Below are 17,592 nucleotides of genomic sequence, written 5' to 3'. Positions count from 1 at the left end.
GACATAATTCTCTTGTGACATGTAGCGACCTACATAACATACAAATGGTGTGACAAAATTATGTTGCACTTCGAATATCTTGGAAAAGGAATTATCCAACATAGATGGTTGTCAAAAAATATTTAAAAGACCTTCATCCAGCAATGGATCGAAAATTAACTCCTCACTATTTCACTCATATATCCTAGTTCTCATTCTTGATATCTGAGCATTTGAGATTAAGGAATAAACGTCTATATCTTCTTCTGAGAGATGGTACGTTTAACCCTGTAACTGTAAGAATTTGTAAGAACAAAGACAGTTAAAATATAATTTACCGTTCCCCGCCCTCATTTAATCTTTTCCTATGTAGAGAGCAAAGTAATGTGCTTTAAATAGGTCAATTGTTTTTGGTTCTGAAAAATTTATTCTACAAGGTCTCCTTTCCAGCTGAAATTTGCAATGCACACACTTGCTATGCTAATAGAAATACAAAAGATACAGAAATCTTATCTGCATGGTTTATTTTTGATTGCTGAAAATGGGTACGTGAAGTTGCTACCGCCTATTTTGTCTTTGGTATACATTGTTTATAAATACTGAACAAACGACAATTTTATGAGAACAATTGTGAACAAACGATCTGCAAGCTTTAATTTTCAAATTCTGAAAATGGGTTCTGCGGGGTTCAAACACACACTTTGTTTGGCTTCTTTCTTTCACGCTTCGCTTGGCGATGTATATATATATAGGTGTATCTCGGAATAACAAACGGTTCTGCGAACTCAAAATATTTTAACAACCGGTTCGCTTAAACCGGCTGAATAGCACCACTGAGAACCACTAGACCAAAATAACATATTTTCTAATTATTTTTAATATAATGAGACTATGAGGTCAAGGATGGATGTAAATTAGAAAGTTCTGATTCAGACCAAAACTAATTAGATCTAATTAAAGTTGGACAAGAAGAGTAATTTGGATATACATATAGTTGAATAATTTTCATTAACAGTGTAGTTCTAATTTCCACTATTCGTTAGTTTGAGAAAAAATGCCATCTACGTACTAAGAATTTTTATTATTCTAAATTCAAGAATTTCAAACACAGAGTAAGCATCTAAAATTGTTTTTACTCTACCTAAATGAGCTGAAAACAGTTTTATTTTACCTAGTCTAGTTTTATTATTTTGGAAGTAACTAAAATTGGACGTTAGGTGCACATAAGGTTGTTTTCATTTTACTAAACCTAATTTTACTATTTATGAAGAAACTAAAAACGGATTTTCAGGGCGCACAATTTTTATCTTACCAACTCTAGTTTCATTATTAATAAAAACCTAAAACTTCATTCTCAGCGCATCTCAAGTTTTTTTCCATTTTACCTAATGTGCTTTCATTAGTTTACAAAGAAACTCAAATTCCGTTCTCAGCTCACCTGAAATTATTTTCTTTTTACTTAGTCTACTTCTATTATTCCTGAAGAAACTAAAATTGCATTTTCAATGAAACCTGAGTTTTTTTTTCATTTTACCTAGCATGGTTTTACTTTCTATGAAGAAACTAAAATTGAATTTTCGGCGCACATAAAGTTATTTTGGTCCTACCTAGTGCAGTTTCATTATTAATGAAGACACTAAGATTGTATTATCAACACATTTGTTTCCATTTTGTCTAAATTAACTAACTAACTAATTCTATGGCCTACGGAATCAGAAAGTTCAATGCCGTGTTCACAAAAGCTCTCCACTGACTTCTATCCTTAGCCAATTGGATCCAGTTTCTACTTTGTATTCCTATTTCTACGAGATCCATCTTAAAATTGACCTTCCATCTGCGCCCAGGTCTTCCTAATAGTCGTTTTCAGATTGGTCTTCCAGCCAGCACTTTGAAAGTGTTCCTACTCTTTTCCATCCTGGTTACATGACCTGGCCACCTAAGCTTCCTAGATTTGATGATCCTAACAATGTTTGGTAAACAGTATAAATTATGTAGTTCCTCGTTATGAAGTTTCCACAATTCCCCATTCAGGTTCTCCTTGGGTCAGAATATTCGTCTCAGGATATTGTTCTCAAACATTTTTAGTCTACGTTCTTCCCTCAGAGTAAGCGACCATGTTTCGCAACCATACAGTACTACAGGCATGATTATCGTTTCATTTTGTCTAGCCTAGTTTAATTATTTATTAAAAGAACTAAAATCACATGTTTAGCAAGGAGCTAAAATCACATGTTTACAAAGAACTAAAATCACATGAATATTATGTTAAAGAGTAATACTTGATAAATATTTAGAGTTTGTGCTGCGACGTTTAAAATATAAATAAGAAAAGTTCTGAATATGATTAGTTATTGACTAGGAGAACGTATTGCACCATTAAAAAATACACCGTATACAATTACGAACAAAACTAACTACCATTTTGAACATGTTTCGTATCGTATCTACCTTCTTCTAATAAGCACATATTATCATTCTACTTATAGATCTCTGTAATTCCTGAATTTCCTTTAAGCTTCCAAGTTTTCGATCCTCCCCTGGAGTCTTGGTCACGGAGTTTAAAAACAGGAAGAAAAAGAATAGAAACATCAAGGAATAAAAAGGGAACGGAGTTAGCACGGCAAGAGCTGTGTTGCACTGACGTACTTGACAATGTGTTTGTGTACAACACAGCTCTTGAACTCCTTCGTGGATAAGCGGTTAGCGTACGCGACTTTGGGGTGTAAGACCCGGTTCGATTTCCGGCGGGAGCTCATGTGGTTCGGATTCCACGTTAATCAGTAGGTCAACGTTTCATGTAGCCTCGCTGTTGAATGGGAGGTTAAACTCAAAATTAACTCAACTCAACAATACAGCTTTGCCCTTGCAAAGTCCAGTCCTTCTTTTTTCCTTGATGTTTGTATTCTTTTTCTTCTGGTTTTTAACCTCCGTGACCAAGACCTTGGGGAAAGACGAAAGCTTGGAAACTTGAAGGAAATTCAGAAATTACAGAAATTTATAAGTAGAATGATAGTTAGAATTCTTGAGCGTCGTTTTGAGTTGTCTGAAGCACATATTATATGATCAGCATCTACTTGTTTAATAGAATTCTGACATATTCTTCAGTATGCATAAATAAATAACCATTGAATAATACTCGTTATACTCTTGACAGTATTTAGAGTGACGTACAATGTCAAAATGACTTTTAAAATATAAGCTTTGGAATAGTTACGCTCTTAAATGGAAAGAAAATGGAAATGTCTGTATAATGTCATGGAAAGAAAATTAATTGAAACGCTATTTCTTCATTTGATAAGAATCTTCTTGCAACTGTTAAAGACTTGAATTTTAGGTCAGTATTCTTGATTTAATGCGGAAACGATAGCAAAAATTCTAGCTTGAATGTGAATTTAAGGAAAATACAGTAGTTATTCATGTACTTCTTTATTAAAAAAAGGAAGCTTTCTTGAAAAAGTATCTTTTTCTTCATGTTTGGAATTAAATCAAAGAAAAATGAAGTTTCTTGATCTATAAATAAGTGAAAATCAAGGTTAGGAAATGATTACTGATTAAGACATGCCAAGTAATTATATATATAGAAGAGGATAAGGTATTGTTTTAAACCTTTTGTGGATTCCATGATACAAAATAGTTAAGATATGGCGATGTGCTAATTATATAATATGATAAGATGATGGCTTAAATAGTAATTAGATACGGAATATAATGAAAGTAGCAAAGTTATGATGATATATAATGATCATTATGATATGAGTTAGTGTCTACCATAATAATAAAAAAAGATTATTGAAGGAAACGATTTGTACTCTTCGTATACAGCAAGATTACCTTCTTCTATTTTGTCGTCATAAAATATAAGGAGGCTGCTGCTAAACGACACTACGAATATCATTGGGAAGTAATTTCCATTTATCAAATGGAAGAAAAAAAAAGTTCTAACAAACATGGATGGAAAACTTATTCTTTCCTAACTATAAACTACGAACTGCGAAATACTGTATAAGTCTTAGCTTCTTAGAAACTAGCTAGAAGAGTTTGATTGATTAGAAAGAAACTAATGTAAGTTTCATTTCCATATTCATATCTGTGCAAAAGAGCAGTGGTTGCACAATAAATTTTTAATTTGTTACGAACCTGTCAGAATACGATAAAATTGACCCAAGGAAGTTTACAAAGTAACTTGAGGGGAAAGCTTTAAATCATGATTTCATATACAAAGGTTTCCATATTGACAACTTTTAAGTGTTTACTTACCTATAACAGTCTACCCTTCCACCACCGTTTGTATCCTAGGTCACGACCAGCACTTTTGACAACTGATCAATTGCGCACTTTCTACTGGAGAAGATATTTTTTTTCTGTTGCACAAGGGGTACTTTTTTCCCACTGCTTTTACGATGCTGTTCAGAGGCCTCAAAGTATGTGCATCTTGCGATTAGAAAGAGAGTGTTTCAGAAATCCAAACGCACAGCAGTCCGATGCGCCTGACATCGGGACTCTTCAATACTATCTCGGTAGAAAAATGAAAAAATAGAACGGATCCTGGTCTTGGCTTCTATTCATCTATAGAATGCCAGTGATGATTTGCCTGTGTGACTGGTTGATTTATAATAACACAGTTCCACCCAATTGACATTTGTTCCATACAGTGTGGGGATTTCATTGTTATATATATTATCAAAACATGTTCTGATAATAATGTAGCATTGATTTTCACATTGTTAGCAACGTCACGTAGCTTTCATTTTCCCCTGCAATGAAACGCAGCCACAACCATGAAACGGGTGGATAAATGTCGGTGCACTGACTAACAAAATTGCTTACATTTTGCATCGATACTTTATATATAAGTGCTCAAATCTTTCCACAATCAATCAAATATGTCCGTGTCTCGTCTACAGTGACTACAGACTTCTACCGGTCTCGAACCAAATAATGTTTGTAGAGCTTTCTGTAGTTAGGTTTCCGTTGCACGAAATGCTGGCTTTCAGTGCACGAACATGTGGCATAGTGAAAAGTTGGTTGGGACACAAGGAACCGAATAGCCATACCACGCTATTTCTGTGGATCCTAAGACGTCGTTAGTCCTAATTTCACGCAGCAACGTGGTAGTAGCTTCACTAGGATCCGTTTCGGATGTCCGTAGTCAGTGATACTCAGTCACGAAAGGTAATGGTTCAAACTATGGCATTCAAATTGGAGCGTGTAACTCCAAATCCAAGTTCGTGGCACTAACTATACTGGGACAACTAAAGTGAGCATCGTAAAGTGCTAAAATGTAGCCTTTTTAGAATATATTTACTTTTGTTACTGTTATATTTAACTCAACACATCTACCTCGCTATCAGTTACAGCACACACTACAACTTTCATGATTATTGGACAATGAAATGCCTTTTGCATTTCATTTATCTTTCTTCTTTGATATTTTCTTCTTTCATATTTACATTCGAACTTACAGATTTAATGAAGATCTGAAAGAATTCATTGTCTTAAAAGAAATTTACATTTTACTTCAACACATTCTTAGCAGTAATTATTACTAAAGATTAGTATTCTGTACTTGTAAGCATCGCATATCAAAGCGTACTGGTAGATAAAGAAAGCAAAAAGATAAACGTAAGCACAGAGTGCAAAATGATTATAACCTCTTCCATTAATGCCATAACTCAAAGGAAAGTTAGTTAAGATCCTATGAAAAATGTAAACGTGCAAAAAGCTGATTCGTAAACTAAGATCTCTCTATTAATCTGTATTGTGTCTGAAATAATACGTCCTAGCTTTAAAACAATGCACTTTCCCCCATAAAGCCATATAAATTTTGAGTTCACTGGAGCAGGCGGTTCTACCAAATAGAAAATTTATAGGTAAAGTACAATGTAGAACATTTTTCATGAAGGAATGAGAGTGTGGATATAAGTAATTTCTGCAAGCATAGCATATTGAAATGAATTTTGAATGGTAGTAAGCAATAAAACCGTTTTGAAGGTAAGCATTATTACCAGCATTTTAGAAGCTCTAAAATAATCTGAAAATGTAAGAAATCTGTCAAAATTTGGTAGAACCATCTGCTCGAATAATGCCTAATTTCTTATTTCGATTCTTATTTTGATTCTTATTATGATCTTATTTTGATGTGATGGATCATTTCTCAGAGTTTGTCAGGATAGTTTATTACTACCCTGTATACTTTTTTTTTTTTAATTCGAAGTCCAAGGGCACACGAAAAAACTTTGGAACATAAAAAAAATCCAAATATCTAATAACAAGTTTTCTTAAATTACCTAAAATCAAGCTAATAAAGCTACCGGTACTTTAAATCGGGTGTTGCAAAATAAGTGTTACAACTCTTGGGAGGTGACTCCTGCCACTGAGACAAGAAAAAAAGTTCTCTTGAACTTTCGGCTATCGGACATAGTTTCGGATCTACAAGGTGCCGAAACCATGGGAAAATGACTATCGGACTCCAATAGTTAGGAAACTATACAACGTAAAGAGGGCGGGTAAAAAATTTACTGAAGAAGTCATACCTGCTGTATGGAATTTTGCATGTTTCACAATCCTACCATGCACGCGCAAGGGATTCCCCAAAGGAACGTAGGGAGTCCCGGATCATCTGCCAAATGAAAATTGGTCTAAATGGATATGAATTGATGGGGTTTCTACCAGATAACAATAATTCGTTTGTATTAAGTCGAGATCTGGAAGAAATACAAAATGGCGGACACCTTCATGCCCGTTGTGTATGGTTGCATAATCACCAGGTACGGATGCTGGCCAACAGTGACGTTCTGAGTATTAAGTGTAGCGAATTTGTACTCAAATGCTCTAAAAAGACATCGGGAATGTCGGTAGAGCACAACAGATGAAGCAGGATGATTCACATGTGTGGAAACACTTAAATAAAAATGCCCAGTAAACGTGAGTTCAAAGCGTCGGAAATGTAAGGATTAGCGTCAAGAACATGAAAGCCATTGCCAATTCACCAATAATATTCCCTTAAACTGATGCAATATGATGTCCACGGCTGCATACCAATAAGGATGAAACAACTGAGGCCAAGTTGAAATTGTGCAAGGATACTCACAAAGAAACTGGGTAAAGTAAATGAATGTCACTAGTGGGATCGCATGATGGATATTGAAATGTGGCCAGTGTATGTGTTGATATCAACATTAGCTAATGGACAAATATTAACATGTCCCACTACTACTGCGTGATCCAATACCGCAAATAACGAAGCACCATTTACTCACATATAAATTATGCCATACATATCACGGAAAACACATTTTAAGTGTAATACTGCATATATTAAATTATCACTCAAAATCACATATAAGAGTAAAATCCTTAATAATCTCCTCTCACCTAAAAAAAAAAAAATAAGACGTTTGAGGTCCCTATTTAATTTCATTTGGATTAAATTCTAATTACGGGGGGCTAGAACTTTTTCCTAAGAATTCATATATATATATATATATATATATATATATATATTGATCACTATAGCCTAATTTTGGTTAAGTTAGGTTACATTACATTGTATTTACCTTCATGGTTTGTATTGGCCCTCGCAGTTAGAATTAACATTTCATTTGTTTCTTTTTATACGATCAACAAAAGTTTTAATGCCATTAATTGCGTGAAATACGTCATTAGTAATATTTGATTGACATTCAATAAATCTGATTAAATTTCTAAAGATTTCCCAAACATCAAATGAGTTTGGTGCACTTCCCAAACATCAAATGAGTTTGGTGCACAATGTATCTATACTTCATTATCTAAGTTGTCTTCATATTGTTCATCATCATCAGATGGATTCTGTATTTGCGTGACTCTTCTCTTGCCCAGTGTGCTAGGTTGAAGGAAATTTCCCGCGGCGAAGGAAGATTTAGCTAAGAATTCTTAAGGAAAGAAAAAGAGATTTCACGAATATGAGATAAAATGTAGGGGAATTTAGCTTTTTCAACAAATTTTATGTTACTAAGTACTGCAGCAGTATAAGGTAAGACTTTGGCATTCTTTCCAGAATCTCACACACAAAGTGACAAACTCCCCCCCCCCCCACAAGCGGCCTTTCTTGAAGATGTCATTATACAAGATAACATTGAAGTACTAACAGAAGATCAAAAGCACAAATGTATGCTGTGGATATATATATATATACACAAAAGAAAATGAGGAAAATTTTATCTTAAAAAGGGAATTTTTGAGCATTCCTGAGGGAAAGTTTAAATTAGGATATAGCATCAATGCTCTTGCCTGCCTCTGAATAACTAAAAATCAGTTGAAACTACATTCTCCTGTTTTCGATCTGTCCAGTTTTAATAAATGTACATAGTTACTTCGAGACTACTACATGTATATTTGCGTTGTATATTATGCAATGACTTTATACAATGCGGAGTATATCTTTAAAACGTTAATAAATGTTCATCGTGTTCGAGTAACCAATTTATACTTTTTTTTTATGTATGAATCATGCAATACTAAAACTGAAACTTAAGAATTGGATTAACTACGTCGTGTTGGCCATGAAACTAGAGAATTGTAACTTTTCTCGTCTCGTCTGTGAAAAGAGACGAGATATTTCTCGTGGGCGACATTGCATACAACTTGCTTATATTATCGCTAATATGTTCAACGATTTTTTTTTTTTTATCTTGAAGCTTCCAAGATACTTGAGTATTCTTTCTTGTTCTTTAGAGATCATGTAAAACATACCTCGAATATCTAGTTTATTAGAAATTATTTTAACTTAGAAATATAAGCATAATGATTGTGATACCTAGAGAAGATCACATAGAAATGTCAATCTCTTGCTCTTTTTTTATATATATTGCTTAGTAAACCCTTGAGATCTATCTAAAATGAGAGATGTTGCCTCTGGGCCTCAGAAAAACCGGAGGTTTCCTTGAAAATGAGTTATATACTACAATATGAACAAAAAATCGTGTTACACTTTCCCTTATATTAGTACGAGGCACGTCCAGAAAGTAAGTTCCCTTTGGTAATAAAATTAAATTGTGTACAGATACAGAAAAATTATTTATTGCACAAAATTCTACAACTCTTAAACTACTTTTCCAGATAACTGCCGCCGAAATTTTGCAGGCATTTGTCATAGCGTAGCACAAGGTTTTGTATACCTTCTTCATAGAAGTTTGCCGCCTGTGTCTTCAACCAGTTGGAAACAGTTTCTTTCAGCTCGTCGTCATTGTTGAAGTGTTGACCGCCAAACATACCATATTCCATACCGAGAGCGAGTAAACATCGCAAATTTGCCGATAAATTTCACTTGGTTTCACTTTCCTCGCATTCAGAATCACCGCTCTGATTTCACAAGCGGCGGGATTTTCAATCAACACCGACATTGTAAAGAAGCACAACAAAGCGTACGTGACTGACAGCGATCTCCAAATGGTGCACGTTTCTTCTCCTTGACACAGAGCGTCTACCGCGCATGTGCGGAACTGAGATCGCAGTGTGCAGCGAAGATAAATTGAAACGGAACTTACTTTCTCGACGTGCTTATCTGGATTCTTAATAGTTTTCGCGTAATAAGTTAAAAATATAAATAGATATGTAAAATGAGGTAAAATCTGACATTTTAAATCCGATGTGAATCAACGAAGAAGTCTTGGTGTAGGGGAAGAAATGACAAAGGAGAGTGCAATTGGAAGGAGACTTCGACAGGAATGTTGTCTCTTGCCTATGCTATTTAATATGATTCTAGAACAGATAGTGAAAAAGAGCCTACAACATGAAGACGGCATTTCAGTAGGAGGTAGAGTAATTACGAGGTATACGGTTTGGAGCTGAGATGGCGCTTATTGCACAGTCTGAAGGGAAAATTAAGAAGAATTAAAAAAAAAAAAAAAAAAACGGAGGAAGGGCTAAGAAGAATATGGGATGAAAATAAACATTTGAAAGAAAAAAAAAACATGGTGATTGGAACGAAGGGATCGGTATCAAATATAGGAGTAGGTGGGAAGAAAACAGAACAGGTGACTAGTTTTCCATACCTGGGTAGTATTATTAGTAATGATATGAAATGTGAACGTGAAATAAAAGCAAGGATAGGAATGGCGAAAGAAGCCTCTAAGAGGAATAAAGTACTGTTTTGTGGGACTTTGAATAAAGAGTTGAGAAAAAGACTCATAAAATGGTTCGTGTGGAGTGTTGTACTGTTTGGGGCGAAAACATGGACATTGGGGCTAAAATGATGAGAAACAGCTGGAAGCTTTCGAAATATGGGTGTGGAGAAGAATGGAGCAAATTAGCTGAGTCGAGCGAAAAACGAATGAGATGGGGATAAAGAAATGGTAAGGAAGAAATTTAGGGGTAGGAAATTTCTGTCATTTGATTCGTATTCACATCTACATGAATAATTGATATGCCATTTTCCCGAAAATTCTAACGAAAGAATTGTTATAAAAAATTTTAAAAATAATTTTAAAAAATCCTTAGGCAGAGTTTGAACCCACGCCAAAAACGATTTTCTTTACTATCATGCTGCTCTAGCTCAATCGGCTACAATGGTTGACAGTATCTGGCGTTTATTTTGTGCTATATGTAGGTCATGACTCGTGATATCTCCAACAGGATCGCGATATAGACGTCATTCATTTTTCCTACATTGTTGCCAAGCGTAATTCCGTTTACAATGCCCTATGGCTAGAGTTCAGTGTATTTCAAAAATACGCTAGCGGAAGACCGTGGAGCATGGAAGCTTTTCAGTTGCAGCAAGTGATCTTTGAATAATGGCAGAATACCTATGATGGTGATGATGATGTGAAGAAAACAACATACTGAGTATTTTCTCAAACAAGCAAATGCTTAGAAACCTGTTATATGGAAAGTATAGTACATATCGGATTCTCATAAATATAATGAAGAATAATTCATGAACATTATTACACACATAATGTCTTTGTACTTGGTAAATTGCGACTATTTCATCATGATATGGAAGTGCACACTATAAAATAATAATTGTTCTCAATAACTGAACACATCAGAGCTTGTAGGATCTTTCATTCAATATCAAAATGTATAGCAGAGGAAGAAGGGTGCTAGAGTTGTGTATAACAGCTACTCGAAAAAAACAGCAAGATTATAACAGGTAGATACCATTTTAACTTTTTGATAGCCAATTATTGTTGCACTGATATTAAACACGCGCTTGCAAGTGAATATGTTCAGTGATACAAGATTGACATTCTGGAAAATAATTACAATTGTTAATAACTTAAATGATGAGAAAATCACGTTTACTGCTTTTTTTTTTAATCATCATATGTGCACATGCACATAGAGATTTTATTGAGGCGCAACGAAGATTGAACCTTTCTGATACTCGGTAGTCGTAGAATGCACTACTCACGGTAAGCTTTCCTCTATTTTGCCTATATGAAACTATTGCAATATGTACTCATGCATTTTATGGAAAGGATTATAAGTCAATTAGTAAACATGGACATGTAGTACAGTGGTCACTCTTGATAGAAATCACACAGGTAAAAATTAAACTTTTACCGGTATTGTTTTAAACTCAGGAGAGAAAACTTATCAAATATTTTAATTCTTCCATGCAAAAGTTACATTTGGTAATTTTCTTTCCTTTACTTTGAAGTGATAAAGTTTAAGCATATCAGTCTTTCTTCAGAGACCGAAGCCTATGATTGTGTATTAAATGTCTTATTTGACAAAATAAGCGTAGAATGAGGCTTATAAACTACTCTCACCTTCTCCATTCAGAGGAGTTTCTATACCACCCCACCCTCTCCATACAGATGAGTTTATATACCACCCTACTCTCAACGGAACAATCAACTGTGTTTATATGCCACGACTGCCTCTAAAGAACTAATTGTAACCAACGTGACTTCCATCAAGAGCAGCCTCTAGTGTATCATAATTTGAATGTAAGGTTTACATGTGATTGATCAATTTAACAAAGTTACTAAGCTCCATGTACTTCATGCTACTCACATATAATATCATTCTTGGATTCATCAGTTTCTGGAATGACAACTATATCATTGTATACTTCAGCACCAAGTTCTATAAGTTTCTGGCAACACTCTCTTTCAGGATCAAATAGAACACAGCACCGAGACTCATCCGCAAAGATATCAGACTCAGAATCTACAAAGTTTAGATTAACTTCTCCTCTTCCAGTGTCAAAGGCTCTTCTTCCCAGATAGTTATCTGTTAAATCTAGTTGCCGTTTTACCCTTTTCCTCCTGGCGGTACCGCCAGTGGAGGAAGAACCAGACGGAGTACGAAGACCATTTCTTTTTTTCTTTGGCGTAATCTGATACCTACTGCGCCGGCCACTCGTTGCAAAACTACTAGAATAAGCCTGTCCATTTCCTGTTCCAAAAGAGGTTGCTGATGATGATGCACTTGCCATTCCCATTCCATTACTAATCTGGTTTGATTCAGGAGCTTTATTATTCAAGCTAGATGTGATTCCTGAGCTGCTGCCAGAAGAACTTTTTGTATCGCGTGTTCTGTCAGAACTTTCGTTAACCTTCGAACTACTTTCACCAACTTCAGTGTCGTTGTTATTATTATCACTCTTACTATCAAAAACGTTCTCTGTCGAGCTTAACGTACGTCTATGAATATTGCTTTCTGTAGAGAATTGAGTAGTTTCGCTTGCGGATGCCAGACCGCCACCAAATGGGCGATTTTTAGAACATATTACAGTTCCAGCACTTTTACGTGAATCAGTAGCATAACTTTCAGTATCTCCACCCGTTGAACTACCTGAACCAGCTGATGCTGTAATTTCTCCCTCTTCATCAGAACTTCCATCACTTCCAAGCACTGGTGACCCTCTATCTGGTAGGTTATTTTCGGTAGATATCTCAGTTTGCCCAGTTGATTCAGATCCACTTCCACGGCCCTCGCTTGTTGCTGACCCCCTCCCTGTTCCATATGCAACTGCAGTACTTCCACTTGTTCCATATTCGCTTCCTATTCCAGATGCACTTCCACTTATTGCAGACCCACTTCCAGTTCCGAATATATCACCATTACCCCCACTTATGCCAGTTCCACTTCCTGTACCTTCATTTGGCTCAAATTCACTTTCAGTCCCAGATTCGCTTCCAATACCTTCACTTTTTCCAGATTCAACATTTGCTTCAGATGCACTATCTATTCCAGATGCACTTCCACTACCATCACTTATTCCAGATTCATCTCCAATACCTCCACTTATTCCAACTTCATTTCCTGTTTCAGATTCGCTTCCAGTACTTCCAGTTATTTCTAATACATTTTCTGTTCCAGATGCACTTCCAGTAAACTCAGTTGTTGACTCACTTTCAGTTCCATATATCCTCTCAGTACCCTTAATCGTTGCTGATCCACTTCCTGTTCCATGTGCACTTCCAGTGCCTCCATTTATTCCAGATACACTTCCAGTGCCCTTTGTTGTTGTCGATCCACTTCCTGTTCCAGATATACCTCCAGTACCCTTAATTATTACTGATCCACTTCCTGTTCCAAGTGCACTTTCCGTACTTCCACTTATTAAAGACCCACTTCCAGTACCCTTAATTGCTGCTGATCCTCTTCCTGCTCCATTTGTACATCCCGTATTTCCACTTATTTCAGATCCACTTCCAGTACCCTTATTTGTTACTAATCCACTTCCTGTTCCAAGTGCATTTCCAGTACCTTCACTTATTCCAGATCCACTTGCAGTACCCTTAAAGGTTGCTGATCCACTTCCTGTTCCATGCGCACTTTCAGTACCTTCATTTATTCCGGATACATTTGCAGTACCCTTAGCTGTTGCCGATCCACTTCCCGATCCAGATCCACTTCCAGTACCCTTAAAGGTTGCTGATCCACTTCCTGTTCCAAGTGAACTTCCAGTACCTCCACTTGTTCCAGATCCACTTCCAGTACCCTTATTTGTTACTAATCCACTTCCTGTTCCAAGTGCATTTCCAGTACCTTCACTTATTCCAGATCCACTTCCAATACCCTTAAAGGTTGCTGATCCACTTCCTGTTCCATGTGCACTTTCAGTACCTTCATTTATTCCGGATACATTTGCAGTACCCTTAGCTGTTGCCGATCCACTACCCGATCCAGATCCACTTCCAGTACCCTTAAAGGTTGCTGATCCACTTCCAGTTCCAAGTGAACTTCCAGTACCTCCACTTGTTCCAGATCCACTTCCAGTACCCTTATTTGTTACTAATGCACTTCCTGTTCCAAGTGCATTTTCAGTACTTTCACTTATTCCAGATCCACTTCCAGTACCCTTAAAGGTTGCTGATCCACTTCCTGTTCCTTGTGCACTTTCAGTACCTTCATTTATTCCGGATACATTTGCAGTACCCTTAGCTGTTGCCGATCCACTTCCCGATCCAGATACACTTCCAGTACCCTTAAAGGTTGCTGATCCACTTCCTGTTCCATGTGCACTTTCAGTACCTTCATTTATTCCGGAAACATTTGCAGTACCCTTAGCTGTTGCCGATCCACTTCCCAATCCAGATCCAATTCCAGTACCCTTAAAGGTTGCTGATCCACTTCCTGTTCCATGTGCACTTTCAGTACCTTCATTTATTCCGGATACATTTGCAGTACCCTTAGCTGTTGCCGATCCACTTCCCGATCCAGATACACTTCCAGTACCTTTAATAGTTGTGGACCCACTTCCTGTTCCAAGTGAACTTCCAGTACCTCCACTTATTCCAGATCCACTTCCAGTACCCTTATTTGTTACTAATCCACTTACACTGCCAAGTGCAATTTCAGTACCTCCACTGGACCCAGATCCAGTTCCAGTAATCTTATTCGTTGCTGTTTCAATTCCTGTTTCGTGTGGATTTCCATTTTCCGACTCTGATGAAGTTGCATTGTTGCTACTTGTTCCAGATTCACTTTCTGATCCGGATGAAGTTCCAGTGACTCCGTTAATTCCAGTCCCTTTTCCTAACCCTTGTGAAGTGCTTGTGCCTCCATTGGTTGCCAATAAACTACCAATGATTGCAGGTATATTACCAGGACCTCCTAAGTTAAACAGTAAGTTGCCGTTACTTCCGTCCCCTGCTCCTGAAATATTCATCAACTTTGTAGGAAGTTCTTCGGGTCCAGTTATACTGGATCCATCTACTCCACTTGTATCTATTTCTCCAGATTCTCCTATGTTAGCTGTTCCAGAACTTCCTATATGAGAAATACTATTTCCCTTAAATGGCCGCATTAGTCTTTTTAAAAGCATGCTAATCCCTCCTATAGGTGCTCTGCCACTATCTGATCCGACACCTAACTTGATTCTTGTTTTGTGCGGTAATCTCATCAATTTCTTTAACAACTGTGGTTTAAGTCCAATAGGTGGTACACCATGCATTCCCGGAAGTGCAAAGCATCTTGCATTATTATTTGTATCCCTGGCACCTGCGAAAAAAAAAATGTTACAAGAAATCAAGCTGTTTGTCTCAACCCGTCTTACTTAGATTTCAGGTCCTGCATGCCAGCCAGCTTTCTTCTCATCTTCCTTTTAATAAAACCTTCATTGAGACAACAAATTTAGCCACATGCATTAGAAATTTATAAAATTGAAATCACATACACATTTCTTAAAATTTAGTTCACATAATCAGATGATGATTATTTATGGTTTATTCTTTACTATTTTGACAATAAGAGCCTTTTATATAAATGTTTAAATAGTTTTAATTTACAACTATTATTTGTTTTCTTTGTACATGTAACATTTATCTACATTATATTTTGCCTGGTTCAATGAAATTTTGTCAAATGTAGCGTAGATAATTTGTAGTGAGGTCATAGGTTTACTAACAGTACAGTCGTAGGAATTATATATTCTAATAGTTGCAATCAATTGAAGACTTGTCCATATTTTTGGGTCAAGAGATCCAATATATTTCAGTCAAAAATTTTCTTGTAGGTCTTATATCTGCAGAACTACATATAGTGGAGCCAAACAGAAACACATTGTATCACTTAGCTCAGAATGATGTCCTTATTCCGTAAAAAAACAAGTTAGGGTTCATTCAAAAATAAGAAAACTCGACTTAGGGACCATACAAAAATTTTGTGGCCCCTGATCCAAAAACTAATTATTGCCAAGATTGCAATCTTTTGATAATTTTCTTGATCTTTCCTAAAATTTTTGACCAAGATCGCAATCTTTTGATAATTTTTTTGATTATTCCTAAAATTCTTGGCCAAGATCGCAATCTTTTGATAATTTTTTGATCATTCCTAAAATTCTTGGCCAAGATCGCAATCTTTTGATAATTTTTTTGATCATTCCTAAAATTCTTGACCAAGATCGCAATCTTTTGATAATTTTTTGATCATTCCTAAAATTCTTGGCCAAGATCGCAATCTTTTGATAATTTTTTTGATCATTCCTAAAATTCTTGACCAAGATCGCAATCTTTTGATAACTTTTTGATCATTCCTAAAATTCTTGGCCAAGATTGCAATCTTTTGATAATTTTTTTGATCATTCCTAAAATTTTTGACCAAGATCGCAATCTTTTGATAATTTTTTTGATCATTCCTAAAATTCTTGGCGAAGATCGCAATCTTTTGATAATTTTTTTGATCATTCCTAAAATTTTTGACCAAGATCGCAATCTTTTGATAATATTTTTGATCATTCCTAAAATTCTTGGCCAAGATGGCAATATTTTGATAATTTGTTTGATCATTTCTAAAATTCTTGGCTAAGATCGCAATCTTTTGATAATTTTTTTTATCATTCCTAAAATTCTTGTTTTTTGTTCCTATCCTTCAATTTTTCCATACACATTCATTTGAATACTAGGATGTCCATAGTAAAAGCATTATTTATACCATGTTGTGTGTATATAAACATCTGAGAATTCAGCAGATAAGCATAAAATATTCACAGATGACAATTGAAAAAAATGTTCGAAAAAAGTGTAAACAAAAAGTGTTAAATTTCGGTATATAATATATTTGTAATAAAAAAGTAAATTTGGAGACAGTTTTTGGATATGTTTTCGCGAAAAATGTAATTGAGCGTAGTCCGACCAAGGAAAATATGATGTAAACAAGTGTCACATATAAAGCAGGAATATATATATTTTTTTTTTTTTTTACCCTTTCATACAAAGAAAACGTATTCGTTGCGTTCTATAATATTGCTGATATTATTATACATATTGTGATTACTTGCATTCTTTTACACGGTGTATTACATAAATTAAATTCTACGTAAGTTTTGATGTACAATAGCACATTTGTTGCATATTTATAAAGTGAATTGTTAATCATGAAAACATTGAGTAGTTTTCCCATTCGTTGAATTTTACAGTTTATTTCCTATTCTCTTTCAAGCCTTAGAAAAAAGTAGATGTAAACAAACCCACCTGACTACCAGTGAGTCGATTGGTTGTTGTCTCACTGCACTAGTATACTACCGCAATATAATCCCTACTAAAATAATAATTTCAAATAAAGATATCTGAATTTATCCTGCATTTTGTGATAATAAACAATAAATTTAATATTTAAAACAGATGTAGCTTTATTTCAAGCTCACCCGTATTTGGACATATAGTATTTACTGCG

The 17,592-nt window shown here is 35.5% G+C and overlaps 1 protein-coding gene across 2 annotated transcripts in view; it reads right to left on the bottom strand.

The window, feature by feature from the left end:
• Nucleotides 1-17,592, bottom strand: part of LOC145689054 (uncharacterized) — a 287,546-nt gene that overhangs the window by 47,308 nt on the left and 222,646 nt on the right. The window lies entirely within an intron of this gene.

This window comes from Thermobia domestica, chromosome 7 (assembly GCF_964235325.1).
Source record: "Thermobia domestica chromosome 7, izTheDome1.hap1.1, whole genome shotgun sequence".
Classification (NCBI taxonomy): Eukaryota; Metazoa; Arthropoda; class Insecta; order Zygentoma; family Lepismatidae; genus Thermobia; species Thermobia domestica.
This window is presented reverse-complemented; position numbering and strand designations above follow the sequence as displayed.